Source organism: Oryx dammah, unplaced genomic scaffold (assembly GCF_014754425.2).
Source record: "Oryx dammah isolate SB20612 unplaced genomic scaffold, SCBI_Odam_1.1 HiC_scaffold_22, whole genome shotgun sequence".
NCBI classification, from domain to species: Eukaryota; Metazoa; Chordata; class Mammalia; order Artiodactyla; family Bovidae; genus Oryx; species Oryx dammah.
Window position 1 is genome coordinate 61,606,697 of NW_024070206.1, and position 12,617 is coordinate 61,619,313.

At 36.2% G+C, this 12,617-nt stretch overlaps 1 long non-coding RNA gene across 1 annotated transcript; it reads right to left on the reverse strand.

Moving 5' to 3' along the window:
* Window positions 1-971: 971 nt before the first annotated feature.
* LOC120881218 lies at window positions 972-11,643 on the reverse strand. The gene is made up of 2 exons (XR_005725253.1): window positions 11,228-11,643; window positions 972-5,302 (listed from the first exon to the last, which is right to left on the reverse strand). It is a non-coding gene; the product is annotated as an uncharacterized LOC120881218 (long non-coding RNA).
* Window positions 11,644-12,617: the final 974 nt, after the last annotated feature.

The window sequence follows — 12,617 nt, forward strand, 5'->3', positions numbered from 1 at the left end:
GGCAATTTTCATTCAGTTCAGTTCAGTTGCTCAGTCGTGTCCGACTCTTTGCGACCCCATGAATCGCAGCACGCCAGGCCTCCCTGTCCATCACCAACTCCCAGAGTTCACTCAGACTCGCGTACGTCGAGTCCATGATGCCATCTAGCCATCTCATCCTCAGTCGTCCCCTTCTCCTCCTGCCCCCAATCCCTCCCAGCATCAGAGTCTTTTCCAATGAGTCAACTCTTCACATGAGGTGGCCAAAGTACTGGAGTTTCAGCTTTAGCATCATTCCTTCCAAAGAAATCCCAGGGCTGATCTCCTTCAGAATGGACTGGTTGGATCTCCTTGCAGCTGAAGGGACTCTCAAGAGGTTTCTCCAACACCACAGTTCAAACGCATCAATTCTTCGACGCTCAGCCTTCTTCACAGTCCAACTCTCACATCCATACATGACTACTGGAAAAACCATAGCCTTGACTAGATGGACCTTAGACAGCACAGTAATATCTCTGCTTTTGAATATGCTATCTAGGTTGGTCATAACTTTTTTTCCAAGGAGTGTCTTTTAATTTCATGGCTGCAGTCACCATCTGCAGTGATTTTGGAGCCCCCAAAAATAAAGTCTGACACTGTTTCCACTGTTTCCCCATCTATTTCCCATGAAGTGATGGGACTGGATGCCATGATCTTCATCTTCTGAATGTTGAGCTTTAAGCCAACTTTTTCACTCTCCTCTTTCACTTTCATCAAGAGGCTTTTTAGTTCCTCTTCACTTTCTGCCGTAAGGGTGGTGTCATCTCTATCTCTGAGGTTATTGATATTTCTCCCAGCTTGTGTTTCTTACATTAGACTATGTTAGTCATCCAAGTATGATAATATGTAAGTATACCTTTGGCATGTCAAAAGCAATATAAATATCATCATAGTGAAAATTTGGTATGTTAACATTTTTTAAGCTCCAGCCAATGATCCACTATTTTATCAAAAAATTTTAAGTACTTCCTTTTATTTCATGGGGATATAGTCTACACCAATAAAGTTACAACTTCAGCTATTTCCAGCTATTATCACAAAGAAACAAATGTGGTAGGTTAAAATGTAGTTAATTTTACTCATTTGAAGAGATTCTCAGAATTTTCTTAAATCTGCTCTAAGAAACAGTTTAGAACATTATCATTAATAAAAGTTCACTTGAATATTAATTCACCCAACTAGTATACAAAGATCTAATTTCACATAAAATCAACAAGAATCTACTTACTTCTAAAAACTGTTCACCTTTTAAATTAATATAAAGTGTTGGTGTAAATTTGTATATATATTTAATTAAAATAGTAATATGTGCTGTTACTCTAGGAGGAATAAACTTTATTTGGTGCAATTCATCAATTATTACTTGCCACATATTATTCTGGAAAAGCAGAGACTCATTTCACTTAGCTTAAATTTAGACTCTTCAAATTTCTTTGAACTGAGACTATCACTACTAAAGTGAGTTTCATAACACTCACTCATTTAAATATTTTTTGAAAACCTACCATGCCCTCTTCTAGTTGCTGAGTTATTAACTGTTCTTTGAAATTAATTATTGTTTCGAGCTTAATATTGCTTTGAATTGTTTGCTTTAATCACTGAAAAAATTCAATACAATATTGCTGAAATCAGAGTACTTTTCGAAAACTTTTTGGTTATATGTTCACATTTTAGAGAGATCTATTATTTTCTCAGTTGTCAATTGAACAAATAAAATACTAAACATTATCATCTGCCAATCACAATACAAATTAAACATATGGTAAGAAAGCTGTCCCGGCTTGTTCAAGTTGGTTTAAGCTAATTGAGACTTGAAATTGTTGTTTTAGTATAGTTCTTCAATTGTTTCTTTAAAGAAAAAAGTTTTAACTCAGAGCACTAGTTTGATAAATAACACAACCCAAACTAAATACTGTTATTTAAAACAACAGATTAACAATATTAAGTAAATTCTGTGAAGCAAAACTAAGACAGTGAAAGCAACTGAAAGGCCAATAAAGCATTTACAAATATATCAACAGTTTAAAAGAGAAAATACAAATGAATATTTAAAAATCAGGAAGCACAAGGTTAAAATTTTCATATTGATGTTCACTTAACTGTCTATGGATGTGAGAGTTGGCCTGTGAAGAAAGCTGAGCGCTGAAGAATTGATGCTTTTGAACTGTGGTGTTGGAGAAGACTCTTTACAGTCCCTTGGACTGCAAGGAGATCCAACCAGTCCATCCTAAAGGAGATCAGTCCTGGGTGTTCATTGGAAGGACTGATGCTGAAGCTGAAACTCCAATACTTTGGCCACCTCATGCGAAGAGTTGACTCATTGGAAAAGACCCTAATGCTCAGAAGGATTGAGGGCAGGAGGAGAAGGGGAGGACAGAGGATGAGATGGCTGGATGGCATCACTGACTCAATGGACATGAGTTTGAGTAAACTCTGGGAGTTGGTGATGGACAGGTAGGCCTGGTGTGCTGCGATTCATGGGGTCGCTAAGAGTTGGACACGACTGACCGACTAAACTGAACTGAACTAACTGTCTGTACTTGGCCCACAAAGAAACCAATTAACATTTTGGCAATTGATGATAAAATGCGGATGGCAATGAATGACAGCATCTTTGGGCTCAAACTGGTACCTTCTATGTTAACTTAGTTTTGTGTTTGAATTTTTGTTTTGGTCATGCTGTTCTCATGAGAAATTCTCAGACAAAAGCCTCATGAATTACTGATTTATTTTTAAATGAGTTGTTACCAATTTGATGTTCAGAGTAAAGGTCTACTGTCAGATGTGAGGGAACTCCAGTTTCAAGGAGAAAGACAATGAGGATGGAGGAAAAAGTAAAGCATTTGAGCCAAATGTTCAAATATCTTATGAAGAATTAATAATAAATATTAAGAAATATGTACTTTGAAAGAAAAAAACATGACAGGCAAACAAATTATTATTATCAGAAAACTGACTTCTGTGCCTGATGAAAACTTTTCCAACACCAAATTTCTGGGTACATTTTGTTTTAAAGAAGGAGAGAAAAAAGTCCACATGAATTCAAACACATGTCAAAGATTGTACTATGGTAGCCCTCAAACAAATATCTTAAGTCCTCAATAATCTTAATCCCTTCTAGTTCATAACACTAAAGTTTTCAAAGAGCTTTCAGCTTTTATATGATTTTTCATCTGATACCTATTGACAACTTTGTGAGGTAGGTATTTATTTTCCATCTTCATTCAAAAACAAGGGAACTGAGGTTCAGATAAATTAACTTGTAAAAGGTCAAAAACTAGCAAAGCCAGACCTCTCTGGAGTCTAGAATATTTTTTAAAGTCTGATTCTTGGATATCTGCATAAGAATCACCTATGATATTAATATTTTTATGACAATAGATTTTTAAAGTCCTACCATCACCTTTGACTTACTGAGTATGAATGTTTAGAAGTGGGGTCCAGAATTCCAGTTGTAGATCAATCAGGTAATGTATATAAAAGCCTAACATTGTGTCCAGCTAGGTTTCCGTGCTATGATATGATGCCATCACATTGTCAGCAGGGGCAAGTTAGTTTCAAACAGCCTGCAGTCAGGCCTGCAGCCGATTAGAATCACTGGGGAAGCTTTGTATAAAACTACTAGTCCTCATCTCAATGAGAGGAAGGTGTCAGGCATCCGAGGTTCCCCAAGTGATTCTTACCTGCAGTCAGGGTTGAGGATGGCTTGTTTAAATATGCTTGTCTACATAACACATCCAGCATTTTCCAGAATTTTTCTTTCCCTTCCGATCATTATCATGCCTAATAAAGTTTACAATTTTTATTATAAGTTATTTAAATATTACAAGACAAAATGACAAAGGTTTTGAGTTGATATTTTTAAAGTTAAAAGATACTTCACAACAGGACTAATCATGCTTCATTAAGCTACAATGAATTTCAAATATCCCAAATTAATCACCACTGTGGACTTGAATTATATATATATTTCAGTTGTAAACAAGAATGACCCAGAATCTAAAGATATGGGTGTGGGGCAAAAGCTATAGCTTATTGCCTACTGGGCAATGCGAGTGCGAACAAGTCCACTGATAGGAGGGGCCTGGATACCAACATCTGGCAGCTTTGGCAAGATTAGATCTCACTGCAAAAAACACAGTAACAGATACAGAGGAAACACTTTGCTGTTTTGTAACTATGGTTACTACAAAAAGGCTTACAGTGTGTGATGCTTATCTTATTACATGCTTCCACAGAACATATCTGAACATGAAGTTCTCTACAAATCAATACTACTACATGGGAAAAAATGGCTAAAAGTAAAAATTTTCTGTCATGCATATGGATAAGTTATCAATATAAAAACACAGCCAGTAAAAGTAATATTTAACTAAAGTAATAAAAACAGCACAATTACTGAGAAAAAAAATGCCCATCTCCACTTTTACTCTGTTGCTAATCCTACTCCTGCATTTCTCTGGATAAAGACTATTTGGACAGAATTTCAAAAGAGTCTCAGTAGACTAATCAGATTCTTCAGTTGATTTTATATTCTATTAGCTAAAATAATACCCTTGCTGATTTATCAAATTCTTCTACGTTTTAAAAACAGTTCTTTTTCACTTAGTGGAAAGAAAACTACAAAGTCCTACTATTCATCTGAGAAATAAACCTCGCATAGAAAATTTCTTTAATTCTGAAATTTTGTTTTATTAACAGAACTAACTACCAGAATGTTACCTCACAACTAGTTGATATTATATGAAAGTTCACTATAAAGCAGTCATCATACATTTAGGATTTTTCCAAATATAAAACAAGTGTGTTTATAAAAATGCTTACCAGACAAATAATTATTTCTTCATAACCTAGAAATAAGAGTTATTTATGTGATCATATCATTCTTAGCAGTTTGGATGCCTTGAAGTTCCAAGTTTGATGCAATATAAAAAGCAAAAATTTACTTTTCAATGGACACACTCTGCACCTGACTGAAAGCATCATAACTGAGTTACAGCAATCAGTCAGGCAAAGGCAAAGAATAAAATCTTCTTTTTAAACAGCACAAATTCACCTTAGACAGGACAATTTGAGCACTGGTTCCATCTTCTTCAATAACCTGATTCATGCTGGTACCATGTGTGATGTGAGTCATAGGATTATTACTGAGATCTCTGATGCTGTTATGTCGTGACTGTTCATTGGGCTGATGGGACTACTGTGCCTGGAGTGATCTGTAAGTCGTGACATGATGCCATGAGGTAGTCTCTCCTCCATTCCTCTGTAACCACAGGGAGTGTACCTAATGTAGGAGGTAACAGAACACACTAGAAAATAATACTAAAATTTTTCATGAAAATAGCACTGATTTACAAAATAATTTCATGACTTACATTGTTGAATTATTCAAATGGCCAAACAAAACGGAGAAAAAAAATCTACTATTTAGGCTCAGAATTAAGAGGTGCCTTGCAACCAGACAGAAGCTGAAATTAAGCAGAGCCAACTGATCTAGAACTATGCTAAGTAAGGATACTTTTCTCATTCAAATAAGTTTTGGGTTGTGAGGTGGATCCCAGGAGAGGAAGAAAAAGAACAGAAGAAATATGGCATTGTCCTAGGCAATCTAGAAGAATGGTGATAGTCATGGTACAGCAAACTCCAATTGCACTACAACCCCGGATTGTAGAGTGGGAAAGGGAGCATATGAAATTAGAGGAGAAATTAACGGAACATTAAAAAAGAGAGGGAGTTGGCAAGCAATGATGATGCTAAGTGTGAACAGCTTCCTTCCAGAGAGCCCAGTTAATAGCTCAACTAACTACCTGTAAAGCAAATTCTCTTCTCATCCCTTCCACAAGATGCAGCTTTTGAGTGAGTCAACTGGGTTCCACTGCTCATCGAAGGCTGTCCTCTCCATCGTTCTATTTATCTTGAAAGGCAGCAGTGGGACCTGTTAAAATTTTCTTTTGTTCGATTCTGACTCACTGAGTCCCCATTAGAGCTAAGAAAACTCACAGTCATATACACTATATGTGTGTGCATGCTAAGTCGCTCAGTCATGTCCAACTCTTTGTGTGACCCGATGGACTGTAGCCCTCCAGGCTGCTCTGTCCATGGGATTCTCTAAGCAAGAGTACTGGAGTGTGTTGCCAGGCCTTTCTCCAGTGGATCTCCTTGACGCAGGGACTGAACCCGTATTTCCTGTGGCTCCTGCATTGCAGGTGGATTGTTAACCACTGAGCCACCGGGAAAGCCCCCGTATAACTAAACACAGTTTTGTAAAAAGTATTTAATTTAGAATAACAACAATCAAAGAAAAAACCAAATACAATTAATACATTAAAATTTTAGTAGTATTTCTAAAAATAAGAAGGAGGTAGTAGGTTTTTCCTTTTTTAAAGTCATCAAAAGAACTAGTCATGAACAGCTGAAGACCTACTGGCTGTCAGAAAATACCAATTTACCATTTCCCTCAGTTAATGATTATAACAAATTTAATGACTCATTATGAATCATTTGTAAAATTTAAAGATTATAAAGACTGATTCATATACTACTGAGGTGATCCAGTCTTATACAGCAGTGCTTATCAAACAATGTTTTCATTAGAGCACAAAGTTTAAAAATGAAGTCATTTTAAAATGATAAAAGAAAGCATGTCTTTCTTCTCCTGTTTGAGTAAAGCAAAAAAGAAAATTTAAGAGTGAAAAACTACCTTTAGAATATTTTTTAAATTCCTCAAATTAATGGATAAAAGAGCATTTAATTTTTATTTATTAAAAGACTTCACATTCAGAATATAAAGGTTTTAAATTTGATTTGTAAGTTTTGATTAAATAATTACAATGTTTCAAATTAAAATAATGGAAACAGAATAAGCATGTTGTTCTAGTTAATAATTATTTTACATAATAACTATTGCCCTAAACTGAAAATTTTTCTAACTATGACTTGCTAGCTAATTTGGAGAACTTTCACCTCTTGATGACTTCATAATTCAAGTAAATATGGCAAATGAAAAAAGCAAAATATGATGATATCAAATTAAAAATATGAATTACATTTTCTAAAACTGAAATCTAAATCTTTGAGTTTAATTTCGTGAATAAGACTCAAATACCTTTTCCATAGAAAAAACTGAGTTATGTCTATTTAACTGAAATATATGGTCATTCACAAAATTCTAGTATATGAACCACCTGCCATGGATAATTAGGACTCAACTACACAGTAAAATGTCACCCACTTACCAAACTAACCACTCATTCTCGAATTCCACCCAGCTACTCATCCATTTCCTTTTCTATATCCTCTCATCTAACTATATTTACCTAAGTCTATTTTATTTTACATAGCACTGAGATCAGTAATTATCCATCAAGGAATCTGGACTAGACTGAGTGCTGAGAAGCAGATATGTGTGCATATGTGTAATCTCACAGTCAAGATAACATGAGATGATGAGAAAACCATGGCCAAAATATAGTGCTAACATGTAAACTTGAAAACTGACTGATGCAGAAAGAAATATCCATGAGATGGCATGCCCAAATTATTTCTAAAGTTGTTTGACAGATTTATTTGTTTCCTCCCTCGTGGCTCAGTGATAAAAAATCTGCCTGCCAATGCAGAAGACATGGGTTCGATCCCCGGGTTGGGAAGATTTTCTGGAGAAGAAAATGACAACCCATTCCAGTATTCTTGCCTGGAAAATCCCATAGACGGGAGCCTGGCAGGCTACAGTCCACGGGGTCGCAAATAGTCAAACACGACTTAGCAACTAAAGAACAACATAGGGCTAGATACTGTCAAGGGATATACAGATATCTGTCAGCAAGTTCACATTCTCCAGAAACTGCAAACTTAGCTGAGGAAAAAAAACTGTACTAATAGGTCACACTCAAAGAATGTTTAAAAAGCAATTAATTAGCTGCCATGGTATGGGAATTAAGCAGGAGTTAAAGGATGAGTGTGATTTTAATTAAGCAGAGAGATAAGAAAGGTCATCACAGGAGGTCATATGCTATCCCCTAGTTTCCATGACACTAAACTTTCATAGAGACCTTCATGTGTTTATAAGCATTTTCTCTGAATCACGTGCTAGGCTATTCTTACTGTATTGTTTTCATTACTGTATCCTGTTCTTCTCCTAGAAGGGGACGACAGAGGATGAGATGGTTGGATGGTATCACCAACTCGACAGACATGAGTCTGAGCAAGCTCCGGGAGTTGGTGACGGACAGGGAGCCCTGGTGTGCTGCAGTCCATGGGGTCACAAAGAGCTGGACACAACTGCGCAACTGAACTGATGATGACTGATGATCTTGTTCTTGGTATGTCCTTTTTTATTAAGCTTCAAGGAATTCCATCTCACAGCTTTTTAATTACCACTAGCTTATATTAAAGATTATAAGCTCTCTTACCTAAACTTTAATTTCGTTTAGATTACAGAAGCTAAAATTCTCCTACATTTAACTCCCTTCAGAAGTTCCCTGCTCAATATGAACTCATTACTTGTACTACCATCTGCTCACCCTACTTATCTCCTCTGAGATATTTTCAGAGGAGCCAATCTGATCATTTGAAGTTCTCTAACACTGATCATCTCTGACACTCACAGTTTTAATTATATGCCAGCTTGAACTATTTTTAATTGGTTATGTCTTACCTTCCCTGTAAGGTTCTATTCTCCTGGAAAGTAGAAATTATACTTTAGCTTTCTTCTGTGTATCTCTTAATACACAGAATGCCACATGCATAAGAGTTGTCATATAACTGTTCATTCCTTATTGAAAAGGATGAGGCTAATGATGTCAAATAGCAAATACTGCTGAAAGTCAGTTCATGGAGCCATGCTAGGCCATCACGCCAGTCATGTCCAATTCTTTGTGACCCCAGGCAGGCTCCTCTGTCCATGGGATTCTCCAGGCAAGAATGGGTTGCCATTTCCTCCTCCAGGGAATCTTCTCAATGGAGGGATCAACTCATGTCTCTTATATCTCCTGCATTGGCAGGTGGGTTCTTTACCACTAGTGCCAACTGGAGCTAGCAGTTCACAGAGGCAGGTATTCTGAAAGATTCTCTGGTTTCCTCTCTATATATGAGAGTTTTAAGTTAAGAACTCTAATTTTACTCTAGAAGCTTCCCAATTGGGCTTCCTTACAACCTCCTCTCCTATGTGGTTGTCAAAGTGATCTTCCTAAAACACAAATCTGATTTTTTTACCCCAATGCTCAAAGTCTTTTAATAGTTTCTCATTGCTCTAGGGGAAAAAACTCCAAACTCTTCAGCATGTTTCATCTCCTACGGTAGCCCTGATACCTAAATGCCTTTTTGTCCTCCTTGCCTCTGCATGTGCTGTTTCCTTGTCTTGAGATTTCCAACTGCCTCCTCTGTACCCTAGTCAAATTAAAGTATTACCTTGTTTGTGAACGAGACTTTCCACAGTGACTTAAAAGGCTTTCTTTTCTGGAATCCCAAAGTACATTATGTATGATTTTATCATACCTACTACTCTTTTGTCTTCCATCTCTGTGTTCCTAGCATCTAGAAGAATGCTTTTCACTTTGGAGTGCTGAATGAAAGGAAAAGGCAGGAAAGGGAAAGGATGTTTGATAGTTTAAAAGCAGGTCGTTGGTTATGTTAGAAGTGGGGTAAGAAGGTGAAAAAGACCATAAATACAAAGAATGAAGGATGGAATTGGTAGAAAGGAAATATTCAAAATATTTCAAAAATCTTCAAGGAAAATAAAAAGAAATGGATATAAGAAAGAAAACATGTCAAAGTTAGAAAACATGTAAACAATGGATACAAGATAGAAAACATGTCAAAGGCTGATCCTTTTCAAAACCTAGAGTAGCTGACCAAGTTAGAAGGCAAAAGAAAGCAAGTTGAGAGGACAAACAAGAAGGAAAGATTCTAAACATTCTAAACATTCAAACATTCTAAAAAGAGAGTACATCTAGGAATCATATCCTACATGACAAAGACAGGGAAGACTGCAAGAAATGCTGGAATGAGCCTGGAAGGATACAGGACAACCACGGAAACACAGAATAGAGAATTTCAGTCATCATAATTTTCATTCTTTCAGTTTCCCAAGCTCAGGAATCTTAAAAAAAAAATTTTAGTTTTTGCACATTCCTTCTCTCCAACTGCTTTTAATCCATCACCAACTCCTATCATTTCATTTCTTCTTTTTAAATGATCAGCTATTACTCTCTTGGCAGTCACTGTTCTTTCATAAACTTACATCATCTCTTAACTGAATTACTGCAGAGCTCCTAAGAGGTTTCCAATTATAGTGTCTCTACCATCAAATATAACAAGAAAGCATATCCTGTCCACTCTCAGACATTCTCTGTGAAGCTTTCTCCCACCTCCTCCCCACCAGATTTAATCACCTCCTTGTCCATGCTACCAAACAGGGGTTGGCCAATTGCGGCCTACTGGTCAAATCGGGCCCCTTCCTATTTTGTAAACAATTTTACTAGAACACAGTCACTCCTATTTTGACTGCATACTGTCTATGGCTGCTTTCATAGTATTAACAGCAGAATGAATGGTGGCAACAAAGACCATGTGACCCTAAATAAGCCTAAAGTTATTTATTATGTTATTTCATTTATAATACAATATTTATTATATTAGTTATGTTTCTCTTTATACAAAAATTTGACAACCTATGGACTATACAATTATATTTGCACTGTTCTGAGCAATTAGGTGTATTACCTCATTTATTTTTTACAACATTGCTAAGGGACAGATATTATTACTATTTCCATTTTACAGATAAGGAAACTGAGGTTTATTATTCTAGACCCCATGCTTTTAACTACAAAACAAGTAATGACTGCCCTATTTTTCTCGAGCTTATTAAGAACAAAGATCATGCCTAAATCAGTTTTGTATTCCTAGAGACTCACACAATGTCTGACATAGTAGGTATTCCATAATTGTTTGTTAAGTTACTCTTACTAAAATAACCACTTTTACTCTGCCTTCTCTCTGATGAGCAGTGACTCCACATTGCTCGCTGTATCACGTCTAAACTCCTCTGGCTGGCATTAAGTCTGACCATAATCTGGGACAACTGAACCTAGCAAAGTTCAAAAAGGTTAATAACGATCAACTTCTGTTTCAGAATTGGCTGCTCTTCCTTCAGACGCCGTATGACTCTTACCCAGCACATGATATAAACTAAGCTGCGGATAAAACTCACCTGCCATCACAGGACCTGTGGAGGCTGCCGTAGTAGCTGCTCACTTTGCTGTGGACACTCCCTGCTTTGCTTCTCTGGTCATCCACCATGGCCAGCTGAGTTGAAGAAGCATGTGTGGATGTCCCTGGAGTGGAAGTTCCTCTTGGTTTCCTTATGATAGGACTATTTGTATCCCTCAGGTTCCTGGAGTGCCTGTCGGCTCTCGTTCACTATCATGGATAAAAAAATACTAAGTGTAAGATAACAACCCTACAGACCAAAAACAATACTTTGACAGACTGATGTTATTCTTCAAAAAAAAAAAAAGCTCTCCAAACAATGTCTTTATAGGACAGATATAAGATAACACTGTTGACAGAAGAGAGACTAAAACAAAAATCGGTGTCAATCTGTCCCCTAAACTAGTATGAGGGAAAGAGGTTCGTGTTAGAATAAGGAACTCAGGATTTTAGTTCCAACTCTCTCAATAAATATGTGACCTTAGGCAAGTCACTATCCCCTTTTCTTAATTTTCCTCATCCATAAATGAAAGCATACAAGTTCATCATTTTTTAAAAGCCCCTTTCGGCTAAAGAAATTTATCATTCTTGAAGACACTGAAATATTGCAAAGGTACTACTACAAAGTAAAAATATTATTTTTTTGCATGGTTTATAGAAGTAGTGGAGGTCTCATCATGGCACAGACTCATTTTTTAATTTGTAAGAGCAGTTGATTTAGGTTACAAGTTGATTTTACGACAGAAGCTGTTATCTAGTGCTTGAATAAACATGACCTAACTAGAACAAAGCATATGAAAAATTAATTTAAGCAAACATACAATGAAGTCCCAGACATAATAAAGGCTTAGGAAAATAAGAATTAAGGGGATGAATTATGTCCAGAGCTAAAGTTTTTAACTGCTATGAAAAGACTAAAAGCAGATAGGTGTTTACGTTGATGAACAAAATGGTAATTAAAGAGCCAATTAAATAGGTGCAAAGGTCAGTGTATCAGTTTGGGTAAATAACTGACTATAAGAATCATAGAGTTAAAGTAAGACAAATATTATTAAAAAAAAGTTGTGACATGTGAAGATTAGATCATAAATTGACAAAGTGCATACATTCTAAGTTTTCAAATTAGAAAAGAATCACTGCTGTTGTTGCCATTGTTATTTTTAGTGCTGGGATAGAAGAACTCAAAAGACTAGTATTTGTTGAGTACCTGCATAATGCCAAGTGTTTTACATACAGTCTCTGTTAATCTTTCTTAATAATGTTTTTATTACAGAGATTAAAACCTAAACAGACACTTCTATGGGACAGATATCCATCAAGAGTAAATATTGTAATCCCTATTTTATAGATGAAGAAAGTGAGGTCACAAGGGATTAAAGAACTTTTCAAAA